This window comes from Chroicocephalus ridibundus, chromosome 6 (assembly GCF_963924245.1).
Source record: "Chroicocephalus ridibundus chromosome 6, bChrRid1.1, whole genome shotgun sequence".
NCBI lineage: Eukaryota > Metazoa > Chordata > Aves > Charadriiformes > Laridae > Chroicocephalus > Chroicocephalus ridibundus.
Genome location: NC_086289.1, coordinates 4,563,593 through 4,583,664, shown reverse-complemented (window position 1 = coordinate 4,583,664; position 20,072 = coordinate 4,563,593). Strand labels below are relative to the sequence as shown.

The following is a 20,072-nucleotide window of genomic DNA, read 5'->3' as shown; positions in this document are numbered from 1 at the left end:
TCTCTGACATGGTCTCTTCAGAACAAGCCAAAATGTTTGTACGAGTGTAGTGAAGGACTCGTACAGCGCGAGGAAGTTCATCCGGTTAGTGGGCAGGTTGTACCGTTTTAATAGATAAACAGTACAAGTACTAAAAACCTGACCTCAAAGAGAAAAAGAAAACGAGCTCAGGAAAGGAGAGGAATCATCGTGGGTTTTCTCTGTCCTGCGTTTTTGTACACATTTGGCTCCTCAAGTTAACATTTTTGGAAATAAACTTTGCCTGAACTCACGTCTATTTACCTCAGAGAAATCAACAAGCTGCCAGAAAGAAGATAGGTCAATAAAACGAGAATCATGAAGCACTGACCTTTGCAACCTTCTCGCAAAAAAAAAAAAAAAAAAAAAAGAAGAGAGAAAAAAAAAGAAAAATAGCCCTATTGCAGTGGTTTAGAAAAGCAGCAGGACTCACTACAAAGCTCAGCAACCTCCTGCAGACTGAGGTTATGTAAAACTCCGCTATTTGCTTGAAAAACCTAATTAAAAAAGAAAAACAAAATAAATCAATAAATGCAACTCCCAAGAAATTATATTAACCCCCTACAAACATTTTTAAGGCAGCCACTTGAAAAAACAGACACATTTTAAAAGCTAGAATATCTGGTCATAACCCATGGTTATACATCGAACCTGCTGCACAACTGCTGAACGCTTGTTTAAGTGTAAAATATTCTTTAAAGGACCCAGATCTGAAGCCTTTTAAAGCCAAAGAAAACCTCCTGAATCACCACTGAATCGGCAATCTCGCCTAAATAACAACTGTGGCTTATTCCATAACCCAGCTGGTTTCCCTCTCGAGATCTAATCCAAACACGCTCCGCTCCTTCCTCATCAATACACTTCCAAAGAAAACGTGAGAATGGAACAAATGACACCCTCCATTTGAAGAAAAAAAATAAAAAAATAAAAAAACCAGCAAACTCCCCTAAAATCAGCGCCACGGAACGGCAGTCGTTTCAATCAAATAAGGACCCACTCCTATTATTTGTGCTGCAATGCTCAGGAAATAATTACTGCGCTTGAATCACCACTCAATTAGGGCACAAACACTGCCAAATTAACAGATTATTGGAAGCCAGGAAAAAAGCCGGGGGGGGGGGAGGGAATCGGGAAGGGGAGCAGGATACTGTCCCGGATCAGCTACAGCATAGCCATGACTTCCCCCAGAAACCTCTTATTCCATCTGAAGTCTCATGCAAATTCCTAAAAATTACCAAAGTCCAGCATCTCGCACTCCTAACAGCCACAGCTGCCTGTTCTGGTGCGTTCTTGTTTGATTTGCCTTGAAAACGTGAAAATAATAATTAAGCTTGGTATCGCCCATTTTTAATTGAAACCACTTTTCCGCAGGGAAAAAAAACATCACTAAATAATTTAATGACTTCTGCGTTGTTTTTCCTTTCTATTTCACCTGGTTTAAATCACTCTAGAATCAGACCCGTCATTTCTTTTTGAGCTTCTTGCAGAATAAAAAGTCCAGACCGGAAAATAAAACAGAACCCCAGGCAGCCAACCTTTGGCTAGTGATAAACTCCAAACTGGACTATGGCCTCCCAATTAGATCTAAACGAGCATTCAGGTTTAGAAGATAACGGGCTGATTCCTCCACATTTAAGGCAGGGATGAGGTCTCGCCGACAATTCCTCGGCAGTAACATCTGCCTCAGATCCACACAAGGTCATTTCCCAAAAGCTATTCCCATGCAGGATTTATACGGAAGGTTTTATGAGAGCTGAAGAGAAGCGTAGGGATTTGGGGCATCAGCGCCGTGAGAACTTCACCAGAAATGCAGGTCCAAAAGCCCAAGAAGAAAAAAAAGCATCCCTGCCAGCCGCCCGACCTGTAGGACCACGTGTCCCCAGCACCACGAATCCATCACCCTGAGTATTTAAGTCCTTCATCTCGTACAAATATGGGACAAAATTCTGTTCTCATGTATTTATAAGGATGCTCAGAGTAGAATTTTGCCTACGGTACACGCTGGCTTCTCAACTCTTGATCAAAACTTGCTGCCTATGATATGCGGCATCTCCAGCAATTCATCTTTTCACTTCATTTCTATTCATCTCACATAGTGTCTTGCTACAGAAACACTGGCAGATTTATATTTAATATGAAAAAGTTGCACACTGTAGAAGAACTTTGTCTTTACACAAATTACTCCAGTGCACGTCTTCTCACAGAAAAGCCATTTTAAGCCAGTTTCAGAAATCGCTATGTATGGTCGAAGTTTAGCATCTTTTCCATTTTTATTTTTTTTATTTTTAATTCTCATAGCAACTGCGAGCAACCTCCCAATATATCCTACACAGTCCTTCAGGTCACGCCATGAAGAGAGAGATAAACCAACGCATCCATCCTGTGGGGCTCATAGATTCCTCTCCCAAAAATCTGGACCCAGATTAAAAAGTTCTGCTGTTCAGAATACAATCAGAATTCACCTCTAGTTAACAAAAAAAAAAAACAAAAACAAAAACAAAACAAAAAACCAAACCCAAAACAGTCAGTCAGCCCCTCATTAAATTGATTGAATCACTGAGAGCCAGAATAGATATAAAATACTGATGCTAATGGGAGTTAACTTTTACACCTTGCTAAGAAAAAGTGTATTTTCTTCAATCTCCAGAAAGATACCCAATGTCAAAACTAAGAGGAAGACAGATATAGAAGGTAAAATCACTTATTCAGTGATTTAATATCAGCGAGAGATCTTCAGGCTGAATTTGCTGTATTTATGTCCTTTTGTTATGCTGAAAAAGGCAAATAACCCAAGAGCTCACAGGAAAGGTAAAGGGATCGCCTGAAATACAACTCCAGGTGCAGAGGGTGGGCGTGATAAGGCTGGTCTTGCCACCAATGCTTTTATTACATTTTTCATAAGATCAAACAGCCGCTGAAGTTCCGTTCCCAACACAGGGTATCACATTACTTTACAATAACAGAAATTCTTACCTACGCGCTCTTTCGAGGAATAAATCACACTATCATCCCACAAATCAGCCAAATTCCTCTTATAAATACTAACAGAGAAACACGAAGCGTGAAGGCTGAGTCTGTTATGAAGCTCTTCCACTCCAGGTATTTTTAACAAATAAATCCAGGGGGTTTGGGGGCCGGCAGGTGGGAAAAAATATCATATCTAAATACGGCGCCCGCACGCCCTGCAGTCAGGCTGTAATCAAAAATAAATAAGTACTTACTTCCAGAAAACTCCAGAGGCAAAGAATCAGTCTAGTATTGACAGAGTTCACTTATCAAATGCAGGCTATTTTTGTGTTATGCATCTCGTCCTGGCAGCTGCCCGTCCTGCTTCACTTTCAGGCTTCCAAGTCTGCTTCATCGTTCGAGTCTCTGGACAGATATCGCTGTACTGTACTCAAACAGCTCTTCTGGAGCGACTTGCTCAATAGAGATACCGGGTTTTCCCTTCATGCAAAGCTTGGTTTGATGAGGACAGCACGCTCGTTTTCATCACCGTGTCTGAACGTGGGGAAACTGCTCTGGACAGCCAATTTCTCCGTGTCAGCTACAACGTGAGGTTCGAGTGATTGCCTCGGATTTAGGCATAGAATCATAGAATGGTTCAGGTTGGAAGGGACCTTAAAGATCATCTCGTTCCACCCCCCTGCCCTGGGCAGGGACACCTCCCACCAGCCCAGGTTGCTCCAAGCCCCGTCCAACCTGGCCTTGAACCCCTCCAGGGATGGGGCAGCCACAGCTGCTCTGGGCAACCTGGGCCAGGGGCTCACCGCCCTCACAGGAAAGGATTCCTTCCTCAGATCTCATCTCAATCTCCCCTCTTTCAGTTCAAAACTGTTACCCCTCATCCTATCATTCCACTCCCTGCTCCAGAGTCCCTCCCCAGCTTTCCTGGAGCCCCTTTAGGGACTGGAAGGGGCTCTAAGGTCTCCCCGGAGCCTTCTCTTCTCCAGGCTGAACCCCCCCAGCTCTCTCAGCCTGTCCTCACAGCAGAGGGGCTCCAGCCATCCACGCCTTTAAGGCTAGGTGAGATGAACACCAAAGCCTCCTTGTGCTAAAGAAAAACAAATTTTCACATTCGGCGTGCCAGCTGACGCTCATTTGAGGCAGAGATGGAGAGCTGGTGTAGCAGAGTTGAGTTTGCAGGAAGCGATCTTTCAGTGCTGAAGATTTATTTTAAGCCCGGGTCTTTGTCTCTTGCATCGATTACTGGTCGAGAACCAGCACGTGGGAGAAAAATGTTCTGAGAATATTTCCAACGGTCCTGCCAAGCATTTTCAGCCTCGGCAGGCTGCAAAACAGTGGGCATTCACAGTTATGTTACTCTGATTACCATCTTGTCCTTTTTACACATTTGATTTTACTTGATTTTAGCAGCTGCTACCTCAAGTTGATTTAAAGTGAGAAACATATTCTTTCTACCGTCTGAAATCTAATACTCACTGCCGCTTTGCAAGTGGCATACAGTACGGATTGCTAAATCTTGTGGGTTGTGAGAGATCAGCTGCTAATTTAAGGCTGGTTTTGAGGGATGCATAACATTCTATGGAATAAATAGAACGTGCATAACGTAATGCCTTCAGTGCCTGCCTATCTCATGGTGTGGTAAAATGTTTTTGCATGCAATAACGCAACCAAACGGTATCTACTAGAATTCAGTTGATATACCTTCACGCTTCATAAATAAGCCGTCTTTCTGAAGGGAATCAATCTACGTGATACTTAACGTTGCTTTAAAGACAATGTTGTTGTGACAGTTCTAGAGCAACGTATATGCTAACAGCTGCTCGTTTGATTTTTAGTGACCGAGAAGGGATTTTGCTCCACCTCCAAAGTGCGTTTTCTCCGTAAACTTTACTATCTTAGCACAGTCATCTGCAGGTTTTTTTGTTGTGACTCATATACGGTACCTTCTCCATGAGACATACATTAAAATGGATGGAAAAACATTTCTCATCTGTACATAAGTGTTGTGTAAGTACTTTTTCATGAATAGGGCATTTCATCTTTCATCGAGTGCTGAGTGGGTGAAAGGAAACATACACAGCTGCATCCTGAAAAGACAAACTCAGTATTAGAGTCTGTCATTAAAGTTTCTTGCAAATTCAAACAAAAAATTAGTCAACAAAAACTATTCATTGAGGCCAAATCACAACTGTGGCTTTGTTGCAATACTTAAAAAAAAACAAAAAAACAAAAAAACAAAAAAACCCAAACCTGTGTTCCAAGCTTAGCAGCAACTTTTCTAAATGTTCAACAACTTTCATTCTTTAAGCAGCAACACAGCAGATAAATCTCAGCCCATTAAAGCACCAAGAAACTACGCACTTGTTCCGAAGTAAAGTAGATTCAAAGCCCAAGTGGAGATACCCAAAAAGGTCTAAGTATTCTCAAGAAATTGCTAATTAGTTACCTCTGTAAGAGTAACACAGTATCACTGGACAAGATTCCTGCCGGTGACTTCTGACTACAGCTCATTACGCAAAAACCCTTCTGTTATAATATATTATATTGCTTTCAGCGTCATAGAAAAGTGTTGATTCTGCATAAGTCAAGCAACATTTACTTCCAAAGCCTCCTACTGACACTCAGAGCGTTTCATCGAAGGGTTAGACTCCATCACTCATCCGTATCACGTGCTCTTTAACTACATAGAACTGCAACAAATTCTTATGAACCAGCTTAGAAGACACCATCATTCTGAAGAGGTTTCTGCATGACTATACCCTGTTTTCTGTTGCTACTGACATATATCTTTAGAGGCAGAGCACATACTTGATGTGGAACCTAAAGGATTAAACGCTCAATATCGTCCTCTCTTCTGTCTTTAGATCATCACAGCTAAAGAACACCACTTCTACCACGCACTTCAAAGGAATTCAACTACCTTCATTTACTGATTTCCGCTATTACAAGAAAGAGAAGGTGTTTCCTTCTTTCACCAGCCTCTCAAAAATAATCACAGCTCTCGATACAATTTTCGTAACGTGGTAAACTCTATCCCAGTCATCTTGCGGCTGCATGAAGACCCCCGTTTACAACACTAATATCAAAAAGGAAGAAAGCCACACTATGTATGGGAGCCAGTAAGTAAATAGTGTAAAATCCATAATAATAAGATAAATCTGTTCCTCAGCCACTGGACTCGCTGACTCCCTTGACTTTGACTGTGTGTTCCTGCAGGTTTCTCCCGTGTTTGGCTTCAGTATATTTGTTTTCCACTTGGAAAGAACACAACCACAAATACCTTTTCATGCTTCACGTTGCACTTTGCTGGACTGCAGATTGTAAACAAACAAGATAAAAATCTCAGAACTTTCTTTACTGAAATTCCATGGAAAGAACAACCACCAAAAAAAAAAAAAACAAAACCAAAACCACACCAACCCCAAACCAACCAACTCGGCGTACTGATGAACGCACCAAGAATTTGGCACGCACTCCCTCACACGCTGCCCCTTCTGCAACATTTTCTGCAAGATAAAGGCAACATTTAGTCTAGCAAACTAGACGGTCTTTATTTGCGGTGCAGAGGCAACCCGAGGCAAGCTCTCTAAAAGACTTTTTTTTTTTCCCCCCACGATGGAGATGTTAATTATTTAATTTCTGTTGTAGGGAGACTGCGTCAAACTAACCTTCCACTATCTCTCTGCTTAAACTGTAAGAGAAGGTCAAAATTCACTTTATAAGGCCTTGCATTGAGAAATTAAAAAAAAAAAAAAAAAAAGAAAAGAAAATCCCACCTACTGTTAGAGCTTCCAGACGGCACAAGTACCTAATTCATATGGTGGTCCTTACTGATCCCTACCTGAACACCTCTTGGGTGCTAACGCAGGGATGCCTGGATGCTCCTCTCACTTGCTTTCTGGGACAGACCATCTCCTGGCCGAGGACGCAGCTTTAAGGAGAAAGGGAGAACAATTGCTCTTAAATGCTCTGCTCCAGCCAGAAAGCTCTCACTCCCAATGAAAAATCCCCGTGTCCCTGAGGGTTCCAGGGCAGAAAAGCTCAAAAGCGGACAGACGGAGGTAAAATGAGGTTTTATTTTTAAACAGCACTGCGTGTTGATCTATTTGGTTCTAGACAAATAGAAGAGGATGCACAGTCGCTATAGGACGTCCAGCTGAAATCAGATCAACAGTAGTTCTGGAGCTCAGGTTCCACTTCTTGAAATAAACCATTTACTGAAGCAATTCGCAGAAGGAATCCGAAGTGACGCAAAGTCCATCAACTGCAGCTGGCAGCCAACTTTTCAAGAACGGATGCATGACTGCTGATGATAACGCAAAAAGCTTAGATTCTAATGCAGAAAAACATTATAGAACTCTGCAGGGAAGTAGAAACATCTCCAAAATATACCCCATAACATACTTTGCAAGGACCTATAAACTCTGACTTCATCAGAATTAACATATCCAACCAAAAACCATCTCCAGCAAAAATACCTCCCAAGTTTTGAAATGCATTTCTATCTGTTAAATTTCTCTGTTGCCAATAGTGTTTACTCTACCTTGAGTCAAAGACATGAATCTTTGATTTCCTGAGATTAATGCAGTAACTTGGTTTAGGCTGTTAATGCATTCAAAGCTTTCAGACACGCAGGAGACTAAGATGGCATCAAGAGCATACAGATGCATTTGGAGGGGATATTTTTTATGGGAAATAAACTAGAAATTCCTTAATATATGTCTGCAGCAGGGACTACACGGAAATAAAAGCTTACTAGGGTGCCTCAGGGCTGGAAGAGATGGCTTCCAAGCCCGTTTATGGTTTCTAAGCACTACTATATGATATAAATAATAACACCAAGGTAAACCCCAAAAACCCTATCAAATAAGTGATGACACAAGTGCTCCAGGAAAGCGGTGTTCATTTCTCAAAAGTGAGACCCGGCCACTACAAAGCAATGATCAATAAAAATACATACATTATATGCAGGTAACGGTGTAGAAACACACTGTATTTGTCAGCAGAAGAGCTCAGTCCAACTGATGCATCAAAGTGCAGCTCCAGAGACAATGGTTCTTTTAGTGCCTTGAATCCAGAGAAACATGAAAAACGGGTCTATATTGACCTGCTCTATCAATAAGGCTATTGAGTTACACCTGTTTTTTTAGTGGTCACCAAAAGGAGCTGTACGGTTTCAGAAATAAGGCACTGTACAAGTTGGCTCATGCTCAGTTTCCTTTAACATTTTCCACCCTCAAGAATGCTGTCAACAAAACACAGCAGTTGCCACAAAAAGCCGTATCGGTCATTGTCTTCTACAAAAATCACTCCACGCCCACATCTAAGGAGAGCAACATGCAATAGAAATGCCACATCTTCCATCAAAGCTTCAGGAATGTGACTCAGCAGCCGGCAGGAGCAGTTTTGGACACTGCGATCCCTCCACCCTACGTTATGTCCTACGCAGAGGAGGTCCCAGAAGAGCAAAGCTGCCCTCCTCCCACCAGTTCTGGCTTGCCCTGGCTTCAACAGAAACAGTTCCAACACCAATTCAGCAGCCTTGTCACCCTGATGTGAGAGCCTCCATGAGTCTGGGCAATCATAGAATCATACAATGGTATAGGTTGGAAGGGACCTTAAAGATCAACTAGTTCCAATGCCCTGCAATGGGGAGGGACACCTCCCACTAGACCAGGTTGCTCATTGCAATGAGGTTGTCAGCCAAATTGGTTGTTTCGGTTGGGTTTTTTAACCATGGGTGTTCTCCCCATGACAACCCTCCACCCTTTGTCAACATAATTGTTCTACAAGTCCATCTCTTTGTTTATGCTTTCAGGGGTTGGCATCTCGACTATGACAATCCCCTTCTGCATCTCCAACGTGCTTCAGTAGAGCAGGTCCCGCTTTCCACAGCTGGAGTAGAACTTCTAACCAGGGAAGGTGGCCAGGGATCGGCTCTTTGGCCCCAACGGATAAACTCTTTCTAGTGGACAAAAACGAAACCTACCATGTGAATAACTGAGTCAGTCCCACTGCTTTTATAGCAGTTACTTCACCACTATGTGGAGAAATTAAAGTAGAAAACCATTCATCCTCGGTGTGTAAAATTATAGTCTCACCACTGATCATTTCCTTTAATTTACAACTTTCCTCCATGTTTAAATCCTCAAAAATGTCTTCAGTATCCAAAACATTTATAATCAAAGCAAATGACTTCAGAAGTTCAGAATAATCTATAAACTTAGAAAATTTCAGTTGTTCTCATTAAGCGAAAAAATAAATTCTATGCTGATAATATACGCCCGTTTCTTTATTGCACGGCCCAGTGTTATAAATTAGACTTTGATAATAAAAGCAAAACCTTACATTTATATGCTTTTTTCTTCCTTTACACGCGAAAACTTGGCTTTGAAGTTATTCTAACTCTTCCTCCTAAAGGTTACTCGTACAGGGCTACGCTACGCCAGCAAAACTGATCTGGAACAGACAAAATGTATTCTGCAAATATGAACATTTAAATGCAACATATATATTACTTCATTAATCTTTTCATATAGAAGCTTGTGTCCAGTCTGAAAAACTAATTAAATGGGTAAAGGCAGCAGTTTCCTTGCAAACATTCATGCCATACGCAGCAGATTCGGGGGGGTGGTAGAGTCCACTCAAACGTATCTCAGAGTTTGCTTAACGCGAATGTCTACCAGACCCCTGGGGCACGGACAGTACTCACTTTCTTGGAGTAACTCCCAGTGGCAGATGTCAGAGTGCTTTTCAGTTTGTGGATGACAAAATGACAGGGTACTGACGTGCGTTGCCTACCACACCGACTATGCCATACCTGACCTACTGGCACGTGACATAAAAAGGCAGAAGTCCAAGAAAAACCTACATCTCCCAACTCACCACCCAGAATCCCATCACATGGGGACTTTGAACAAAATTCAGATAACTATTGTACAAAATAGAAAGTCACTGGCAACCCAGTTCGAAATAAACCATCTAAGGCCGACGGCATTGAATCTGAATTTCCCTCAGTAACCACATTAAATGGAGGGAATTTCAGTCTTTCCATCAGTTCAAAAGACAGGGAAAGTAATTTTTCCAACATTCCCAAGCTGCCATCGCACTCCCCATCCTAGAGCCGCGCCAGGACCCCGTCGCACGACAGTGGCAGGGTGGACTATGTGGGTCCAATGCTGGCAGGTGGCATTTTCGGGAGCAATGGTGCAAGACGGGCAGCTAGGAAGTGAAACCCTCCGTCTCATAGACAACTCTCAGTAAAGAACACTGGAGCCCCCATTAATATAATTGGTTTCATACTAGCTGCTAAAACACTAATTCACTCCATTTCTATTAGTTAAGGAGTGCTTTGCTCGCCTCTATTTTTGCTCAAGCATAGAAGAAAAGGGGGAAAAAAATGCCTGTGTCATATACTCTGCCTGCAGTTAGTGAATGCCACACCAGAGCACATTTGTCACCACGGATGAAAAATGACGGTAGGTAGCCTTTCACGCAAGCTGCTCCTGAGGACCTAAAGGGAAAAGAATTTCGAGAGCAACTCCCACATCATTCACTCAGAGCGATGGATTTACGTCCTCCACCCTGCATGAGATCCACAGAGCGACTACGACTCCATCACAAACTGAAATTCAAGGTAGAAGACACATTTAAAACATAAAAACATACTACAGTACTACCACCGGGAAAAAAAAAACCCAAACCAAAAAACCCCCCCAAAACCCTACCACTAATCATCACCCCTCAGGAAACCACTCAGTGTTCAGTCTTTCTGCTTCAAGTCCAGAAAATTAAATTTCCCCTTTCTAACAGTGCTGCCTTTGGGTACGGACCGAAGAATAAATGAGCACAAGGCTTACGCCACGATGCAGCAGGAAGAGGGTCTGCGCCTATCAGTGGAGCATCTCTGGTCACAGGAGGAAAAAAACACACCATTGAATGCCACGACCCACATCACAAGCCTTTTGCCCGCTCTCGCTGATGAGCAATTAGTCGTCTCATCCTGCTCACTGATACTCTTCATCTTCATTGGGGTCGGGAAAAAGAGCTTTGCGTTGGGTACCAAGTGCTCCTTTTCCACTTTAAAGACATATCCCTCTCTCTCTCTCTCTCTCTCTATTTACACTTTTCTTTGAAGCCTTAAAGACCTGAGGACGAATTGCATCATTCTAGACGTGGATGCTATTTTCTAATTTTAGAAGTGATCCTTCCCCTCTCTACGTGTACTTCCGTCTCGCTCTCAGGCCTGCATGACTTCAAGACCCATCTCACTGCTTTTAACTTGGCTGAAGACGAACGTACATTTAAGCCGCGGGTTAAAGTGTCTCTAATGATAGTGCAGTTCATAATAATAAAACTGTCCTTCCCCTAAAACGTGCTTTCATCCTGTTGAAAACTTAGTAAGCCTATTAATTATTTTCTTAAAGTCTGAATTTCAAAACGTCACTGCTGACATTTAAGGCTCATAAAAAATGCGACTCTATCTTATCTGCGAGAAACAAGTCCATACAATCTATTTTAGGATGAAAATATTTATCAAGGGAGATGGTTGCCAATTATGAACGCAAACAGAAACAAAGCCACTCACAGCAAGTTGCTATTTCTTTTACATCTCAAGGGTGTATTTCTCCCCGGCAGCAGAGTGGTGCACAAAATAAGTGACATCTGGTGGCTATATGCTGTAATATAATAAGGTAACTCATATCAATGCCGCTAACCAGTTCGATTTTTAAGTTTGCTGCTTCTTAGCGCAGCTTCTTAGATGTTTTATTTATTTATTTTGACACAGATACTTGTGAGACTCCTTGGCATCCCGGTCCCCACGCATGGTGACAACTGCTGTTGCCTAATTGAAGTGGGATTGCCATAGTCACATCAGGAAAACCATGACTCCAAAAAAGGAATTAACTAGCAAGGCATAGCAAAACGGCGCTAAGATTTAGCTGGGCAACACCAGTGAGAATCGTACAGAGCCAGGCTGTCAAAACAAAAAAAAAAAAAAAAAAAAGCTGCACAGAATTTTGCAAAGGAAATAAGGAAATCCGCCGTCACATGCCCAAAGCAATTAATATCAACTCCGCCTTCTCTGAACTGTTTGTCATTAGACTTTACCTAAACGAAAAAGAAATAGCTGTGATTCCCATTCTGAGCTTAGCAGCAGCCTTCTCCAAACGTGAAACGGCCTTTCCGCTCTTCGTACCTTATTGATCCGCAGCGACGGTCACGTGTAACCCATCCAAGCCCTTCCGCACCTAAACCTGCATAAACCCAGGCATAAAGCAATTACAGCTCCCCTTCCCACTCCCACAGCCCAGAAATCAAGGTCTCTCCTAGAAAGCTATAAGTCTCCCTGGGATAATTAATAAATATACTGTCAGTCAGCTACAGTTGAAATTACAAAATTGCTAAGCGCTGCAATTTCAAGGCTTGTAACGCCAATTTCTTCAGTAATAAGTATTTATGGAAGAAAAATCTCTAAGCACTGTCTAACAGAAATCAGATGAAATATAAACAGAGTCTAAATATTTATCAGCAGAGGAAGTTCAAAAATATCCCTGCAAAACTAAAGCGGATGGCAGGCTAAATCCAGAGCCATTGAGCGTTCTTCGAAGGGTGTGCTCGGAGGAACTTCATCTTCAGTTTGACATTGCTAAATCAAATTAATTCCTTCCTCCTATTCAATGGCTACGTAAAAAATCCTTGATGTCAAAAGGACAAAGCTAAAAATGTCCCGAAAACCAGGCCTGAACGCTGCACTTGGCGCAAAAGACGGCCCAAACTCCTACCCACACAACGCAGTCATGCAATACTTTAAATGAGGGTGTGAGATTTTGGGGCTTGCCATCACTTTTAAGGCCTAAACATCCTTAGCGGGGTCAGCTTCCCTTAGCACTGAAACGGGCGCACACACCTGCGGCGTCCCAATAAAAGGGGACCTCTGGGATGACACAATTACTGCTATACTATTTCAAAAAGAGATATTATTTCCTTTTCACGCACCCTCATCCCCACCAGGCGTTACCTTCGCCTTAACGCTTCTGGCTGAAGTAAAGAACAGACGCATAGAAAAGTACAGCTGAACGGCTTTGGCTCCAGTCACTCATCAAGAAGAAAACTTTTTAAGATCCCATTTCAATTTCGTTTTGTTTTATTTTTTAAATCCTGGCATGCTGAAGTCAGCAGGAAGGCGTTTCATTGACTTTAATGAAGCCCGAGGTTCATCCCAAGAATTGCTGTTTGGAATGAGCACAGCATTTATATTACCTCATTTGAAACCCTCAGGTTTTTTGTTAAATGCAACTTAACGATATTGGCTCTTCCAGAATTATTTGTTATCTTTAAAAATACACAAAAAGGTTATTAAAATACTGCAGTGTAAAATTTTTAGGGATTGTGGCTGGGATATTCTTGTTTCAGTAAGAGGCAAGTATTTATGATGCAGAAATATACCGTGTCATAAAGTTTCAGTTCATTTTCTAATATTGAAAATCTAGGAATTGTTAAAGTCCAACAAAAATCACTGATGATATTTACACGCTTACCTGTATTTTCGCAGTACATTTTTAATGGGTTTGGGTTGTTGGGGTTTTTTTTGGTTGTTTTTTTTTTTTTCATTTATTACCCAACGTACTAGAATAGCAAGATAAAAAAAAAAACTGGAAAACGGAATAGATTGCTACACTATGCCCACTTAATGGGTACCATTAACAGACAAAAAGCCATCAAAACTCAGCAGAAGCTTTTCATGCATTCCCTTGTATTGCACCAAAATGAGTTATTGCAACTCTGGTATCACACTAAGAAGAACACTCAGTTTTTAAGGCTGTAATGCAGAAATAAGCAGCAGGTGATTTGAAGCCATCTAAGAAGGATATTTTACCCAAAGAGTTACTGAAATCTAATTTATTAAAAAAAAAAATAAAGTAGTGGGGGGCTCAGCTAAAAGCTACTCACCGTGGAGCGCAGCAGACCGCTGCTCAGGTGTACCGGCCCCACCACCGCAGCCGCACACGCCGCCGAGCAGAGGGCTCCGAACTTCTCCAAAACAACTGGGAAATATTTCCAGTGCCCACAATTCGGAGGAGCCAGATTCTGGTCCCCCCTTACACCAGTGAGAACCAAGAGCCGAGTTACTCTTGATCTACCCTAATGCAAGAGAAATCCACATGGGATTTCCATGGATACCAATATATAATCTATTTTACTATGCCGTGTATTTTTAATTTTGCTGATCTCCTTAGCGATATTCAAAAATCTTCTCTGAAGAGTTAAACACTTCAGTACTTAAAATAGCCTGATGTTAGACAAATGAATCTTTGCTCTTTCCTACAACGAGAGGAATGAGCTTAGGTTCTCCCGTTCCCTTCTGTTCACCTCTCACATCTCATTTCTTGTTGAAACTGTTTTAAAGCTGGTATAAATAGCTTTGCAAAGTAATTCTAATACTAAATGTCAAGAGCGATAGTGGTTTCATTCTGATTTATCCTTGTCTGTTCCTCAGGCAAGTTAATCCTCAACCTGAGATACTGTTTTCATAGCTCTATAATTTATGAAATTTTTCATCTAAATTATTTACCTTATGAATGGCTCCGATGAGTTCCTCAGGGCGTAAAGCTGTAATACTCGACGCTGAAGTGCTCAAGAACGCGTTTTTGTCTTTTTTAAAATGAAGAGACCACCACTGTATCTCGTCTTGTAATTTCTAGGGGTAGCCTTTAACGCACAGCAGTGTTTCTACCCAGGCTTTTTATCTGACCTCTGCACTTGCAATAGATGCAGTTACAGCCCAGATATCACGGGGTTATCCCAGGCTAGAGCTCCAGGGAGCCACAAAACAAGCGAAGAGTCCCTGATCCTGAAGCACAACCTCACAGCATGAACCCATCTTCCTTCGGGGACCCGAACTGGCATCAGCTGGGACATGGGCTCGACACCCGATGTCCACGTGCAACCTGCTCCTCTTCCACGCCAACAAGGCGGCATCCAAGAGCCCTCCCAGAAACGGCCCCAGGAAATTTCCTCCGGCTTCAGCAACCAAACCAGAAGGATGAGCTGTAGAGCAGCCGCTCTACAAACGCACTAACCGGCGACTGGAGACAGAAGAGGACCACGACCGCTGGCCTAACATGGTGAAATAGATCTATGAAAAGCTGAGCTTTCAGAGCATTCCTTGAGGAGCCTAGAAATTTCACATTCATTATCCATTTCACTTATTCAACATTAACAATATCTATTTAACATTATCTATTTCATATCTACATAGCTCGGTCGGAAGATAAATTTCTCAACTAACAAGTAGCCAAAATCAAAGAGGCTGGGGAGGAATATTAGATAAGGCGTTTGATGGACTTGCAAAAAAAGTGTTTTTAAGACCTGGTAAAGGGTTTTTCAGGAGATGAAGCTCCCCTGTGAAGAGCTGGCCCTGCAGGCAAGCCCGTCTCATTAGGTGATACACACTCCTAATAATCTATTAAACTACCCTTCTCCATTTCCTCCCATTTCTAGCTTTACACAGTCAAACCTCCTGGCTGCACCAGTCAGAGTCCTTCTCCTGCTTCGGATTAATACATTCTGGCACTCACAGGCCATTCTCTCCTAGCTTAGGCACAGCAAGTTTAGCACGGGGCTCTTATATTTTCTTCAAATCACATGCAAAACCTTCACGAATCCTGATTTCTGTTACCAACAAATAGGAGAGATCTCAGGAAAAAAAAGTATCTCACTACTAACTTGGTGCCAGATCTAAAGCACTTTCATTAAGTGCTTTTTTTCCCCCCATCCTGCTCCAAGACCTGAACTTTAACTGGGCACGTGGAGCACATAAGGACATTTTCATCTTCAATCACCTGAAACCATCCGATACTGCAAGCTCACGTCTAACGTGCTGCCCGCTTTCACGGCACTCTCTCATCACTACCATCTACCGGGCTTCTTCCATCCCCTAAGTACACGTTGCAGATAAATCTTCATTATTTTTCCTATGTATCTTACAGAAGTTTGCATTTTTTCAAAGGAGTCTTGTCTTCTTTTCTCCCTACCTCCTTGAACTTCACATTTTCTCTCCACTCTTTTTGTTTCATCTCCCAGTTCTTCCCAGTTAAAACTCCCCTGTAACACAATCACTGCTGGTATTTGAGAGAAATGTCCTTCCCTATATTCCACGCAATCCTGAGAAGTCACCAGGTCTAACTTAAACTTGGCAGATTTAAGCCACGCACCAATATATGCAAAAAAAAAAAAAAAAAATAATACAAAAGTCTTTTTCAATCTCATCAGTTTTTCTAATTTTATGGTAAGATAGCAGGGTACATTCACCCACACTGAACATCAAGTTTTTTTTACAGGAAAAATATCTCCTTGTGAAACATATTTTTCCCTACTGGAAGGCGTGAAGCAAATGAAAAATGTCAGTTTTAGTATTTTGCTATTTAGGTACAGATCTGCACCTTGTACAGTGAGGAACGACCTACCTTAGATACAGAGCTGGCATTAAAAAAACGCGGCTATTTATAAAGCGGTGGGCATATTTGATGAGTCCAAATGACGGCCCATTAGGTTTTAGAATAAAAAGTGTGTATTTAGTAGTGCTTGGTATATAAAAGAATAAAGGCCTGTGTCGCCTCCCTATCTCTCCATCACCACGTTTCTTCACACGACTGCGTTCATTTCAAAGGAAGCCCATCGCGCAGAAGGCAGCACCTTGGCAGCCAAGTGGCTTCCGCCATCCTTGGTGCTGCAGGGGCTTTCGCTGCTCTCTGCAAACCAAGGGAGGAAGGTTTCCTGCACCACGAGCTCCACAAATGTTTCTGGACCTGGGTTAGCTTACGCGTACTACCTCATTTCTGGCAAGTTCATAGGGAAAGCAGCAGGCTTGCTACTGTAGAGGTTTGGAAAACACGCGTTTCAGCCTGGAGAAGACTGAGAGGGGATCTCATCAATGCTCATCAATATCTACAGGGCAGGTGTCAAGAGGATGAGCCCAGACTCTTCTCACTGGTGCCTGGTGACAGGAAAAGGGGCAACAGGCGCAAACTGGAACACAGGAAATTCCAACTCAACATGAGGAGGAACTTCTTGACTTTGAGGGTGGCAGAGCCCTGGCACAGGCTGCCCAGAGAGGTGGTGGAGTCTCCGTCTCTGGAGACATTCCAAACCCACCTGGACGCGTTCCTGTGCCACCTGCTCTGGGTGACCCTGCTCTGGCAGGGAGTTGGACTAGATGATCTCCAGAGGTCTCTTCCAACCCTGGCCATTCTGTGATTCTGTGAAACTATTGCGGGAATTTTAAGAAGCTGGATCTGGGAATGGGAAGAGGCAGGGCAATGGGTTGGGGTTGGTGAGTCCATGACCTCTGGTGTGCTACCAGAGGGGGACAGAAGTAGAGCATTAGGACAGAGCCTGCCATGGACCACTCAGTCCTACTCACACTCATCATGACATCTGGTCTCTCACCACCACCGCTGCCTTGCCATTGCCATCAGCCTCTGGCACGCAAGTGGACATCGTTTTCCTTTGTTCCTTCTCACTAGGTATCAGGCACATCACCTGGCTATCTCCTCCTTCTACAGGATGCCACGCTCCTTAAAACTAGTGCTTACCGGCCATGTTCAACAGCTGCTGGAAACCAGGTGTAACATAAATTAATAAATATTCCATGGCAAAGCTACATTAACTGCTTGCCCCTAAAGTGCTGTTTAGTGGCATGTCAGGCACAGCTGTGTAATCAAAGGATTACAGAGCTCCCATTGCAAGGCGCCTGCCGCACTCCAGCTCCGCGGTAGCTTTCCCGTCTCCCTCGCATGTAAAAACCAAAGCAATTAACCGGGACGGAATTGTAATCATGTCTTTCAGCCCAGGAAACACAAATGAGAAGGTCGTAGGGACAGACAGTGTGACTGTACGACACGCTTTCTGTTAGATACATGGACAGCCCTACGTATTTTTAAGGGAATGGGTCAACAGTGCTATACATAATTAGCTAATTTTAGTGGAATTGCAGTGTAAGTGGGGAGATCGGTGTAATTCAGGCTACTTTGAGATAAGAACTTGTAGAAGCTTACAGATCCCTTCCCCTCGCGTGAATAGCTGTATTTAGACTCCAAATCTGGCACCGCACTTCGTCAGTAAGGAAAACAGTGCACTTCACTAAAACACATAAATAAATAAAAAAACACTAATTTGTGGGGGAGAGCAGTGAAAAAAAGCTCTCTTACTGGAAATCTACCTTCTTTTTCCAACAGCACTTTGGATTCTTCCAGCTGAGCAACACAACTCCAGCCAAGCAGTAGGGTGGGAATTCAGAGTTACCCCTCGTTGTGCGAGGCAGGGAGGAAAACATGTGGGTTTAGGGAGGAAAATGGGTGGGTTAAGGGAGGAATTGAAGCCTGAAGACAGCAATTAAGGAGCCCGGCTCAAACCGGGGCACAGCTCCTGCAAACTCTATAGGATGTTGGAAACTGGGTGATGCGCGTCACCGGGGTACCCAGAGTAGCACTGAATGATTTAATAGCACATTTCCACAGAGTTTCTCATTGAGGGATATACAGCCTTTAAGGATACAGTAACTGTCAGGGTAATTAAGGCTTGGGAGGGGGAGGGAGTATATCAGCAAAGATTTAAGTAAGTCATGTCTCTCCTCACCTGCGTGATGTATCTGTACCGAAAGAGAAACACAGTTGGATGCTCTCACTTCCTAAATCAATATGTCATTTAGGCAAGATCAGGCCACTGCTGCTGGCTTATCTCTACAGAAGGTATGTTGAACAACGTTCAAAACATGGAACGTAATGGTAACACAACGCTGAGTCACAACTCCTTAAAATTTTGCTCCCATGAACACAGGAGGAAGCGCTCAGCATAGGAAAATCGGCAGAGGAATTTGATAAATCCTTACTGTAGTATCACGGCTAGCAATACCTCATGGACTTTGGATGAGTTTGCTGTCATCCACCTAACAAATTGACCTGAAATATAAACAAGTACTTTGAGAGATACTTTAGTATTGGGGCACAGCCCGCCTTTAAAAACACGCGCGGTAACACTGAAATGACCTGGGCTACAAACATAATCTTTGCCCACTGAAAGTCCTGGTTCTCATAGAGCTCCAGCCGCAGGTTGCTTACGAAAACGTTAAAATACAAGCGGTATCTTATTGGCACCTCTATGATTATGGGTACCTAATCCCATCCTCGCTAATGCTGCCAGTGGATTACGTAACTTCAACGTGAAATAATCCGAATACGAGAGTCTGCTTCAACCTTCTCATTTATACAGTTTCCAGATATCTACTTTTAGTTTAGCAGTAAGATAAAATCCATTACTGTCTTCCATTGCATTAGCGGAATTGTGTTTTGTCACGTAAATCTCCACTGTTTCATCATGCTCCCGTGACAAACCACCAAATAAAACACTCTGAATTTGAGATTAGTCCTCCTATTACAAAATCCAAACCATAAAAACTATTTTGTTATTGATTTCTGAACGGCACCGTGACTACACTTACGTGGGATCTAAGTGCCATTTAAAAAAAAAAAAAAAAAAAAAAAAGGTAGTTTCACTACTAAATCTTCATGCAAGTGGTTTCCTCTTTTCTGCATTCAGATTGATTTTCTTTTTTTTGGCGTGTGAAGAGCCAGATGAATCCTTTGACTCAATGCCCAAGAGTGAAATGGCACCAGCAGCAGCAGAGAAGCTCTCAGGGCAAGAGATGTGTGACAACATTTGAATCACAGACAAAAAAAAGCTTCAAGACAACATTATTCCATCAGTATTTACTGTTTATAAGTGAGTGTATATGTATATGTGTGACTGTACATATATCAATGTATATAAATAGCATAGATATAAATACGTATGTACAGCTCATGTATATGTTGTGACCACTTATTGATGGAAATTTCCCTTTTTGCCAGAGATCAAGTAGTCCCCACTTAGCATCAAGCCCAGTGCTGTTCAATTAGGCGTTTGCTTACACAAACGAGCGCTTATGATTTTCAGGCAAACCTGAAAAATATTTACTCTTCACGAACAGGTCCAGCAAGCTTTGAGTTTTAATCTGTAATCTGCTCAGTTGACTGCTTGTCCTTTTT

The 20,072-nt window shown here is 42.5% G+C and overlaps 1 protein-coding gene across 3 annotated transcripts in view; it reads right to left on the bottom strand.

Moving 5' to 3' along the window:
- CHST15 (carbohydrate sulfotransferase 15) overlaps positions 1-20,072 on the bottom strand; it is a 50,885-nt gene that overhangs the window by 29,440 nt on the left and 1,373 nt on the right. Inside the window, exon 1 of one of the 3 annotated variants that reach the window (XM_063338384.1) lies at positions 14,561-14,705. The exons of the other annotated variants lie outside the window; for them this stretch is intronic. The gene's annotated coding sequence lies outside the window, so the exon portion shown is untranslated. Of the gene's footprint in view, positions 1-14,560; positions 14,706-20,072 lie in introns of those variants that run through there. 3 annotated transcript variants of the gene reach the window in all.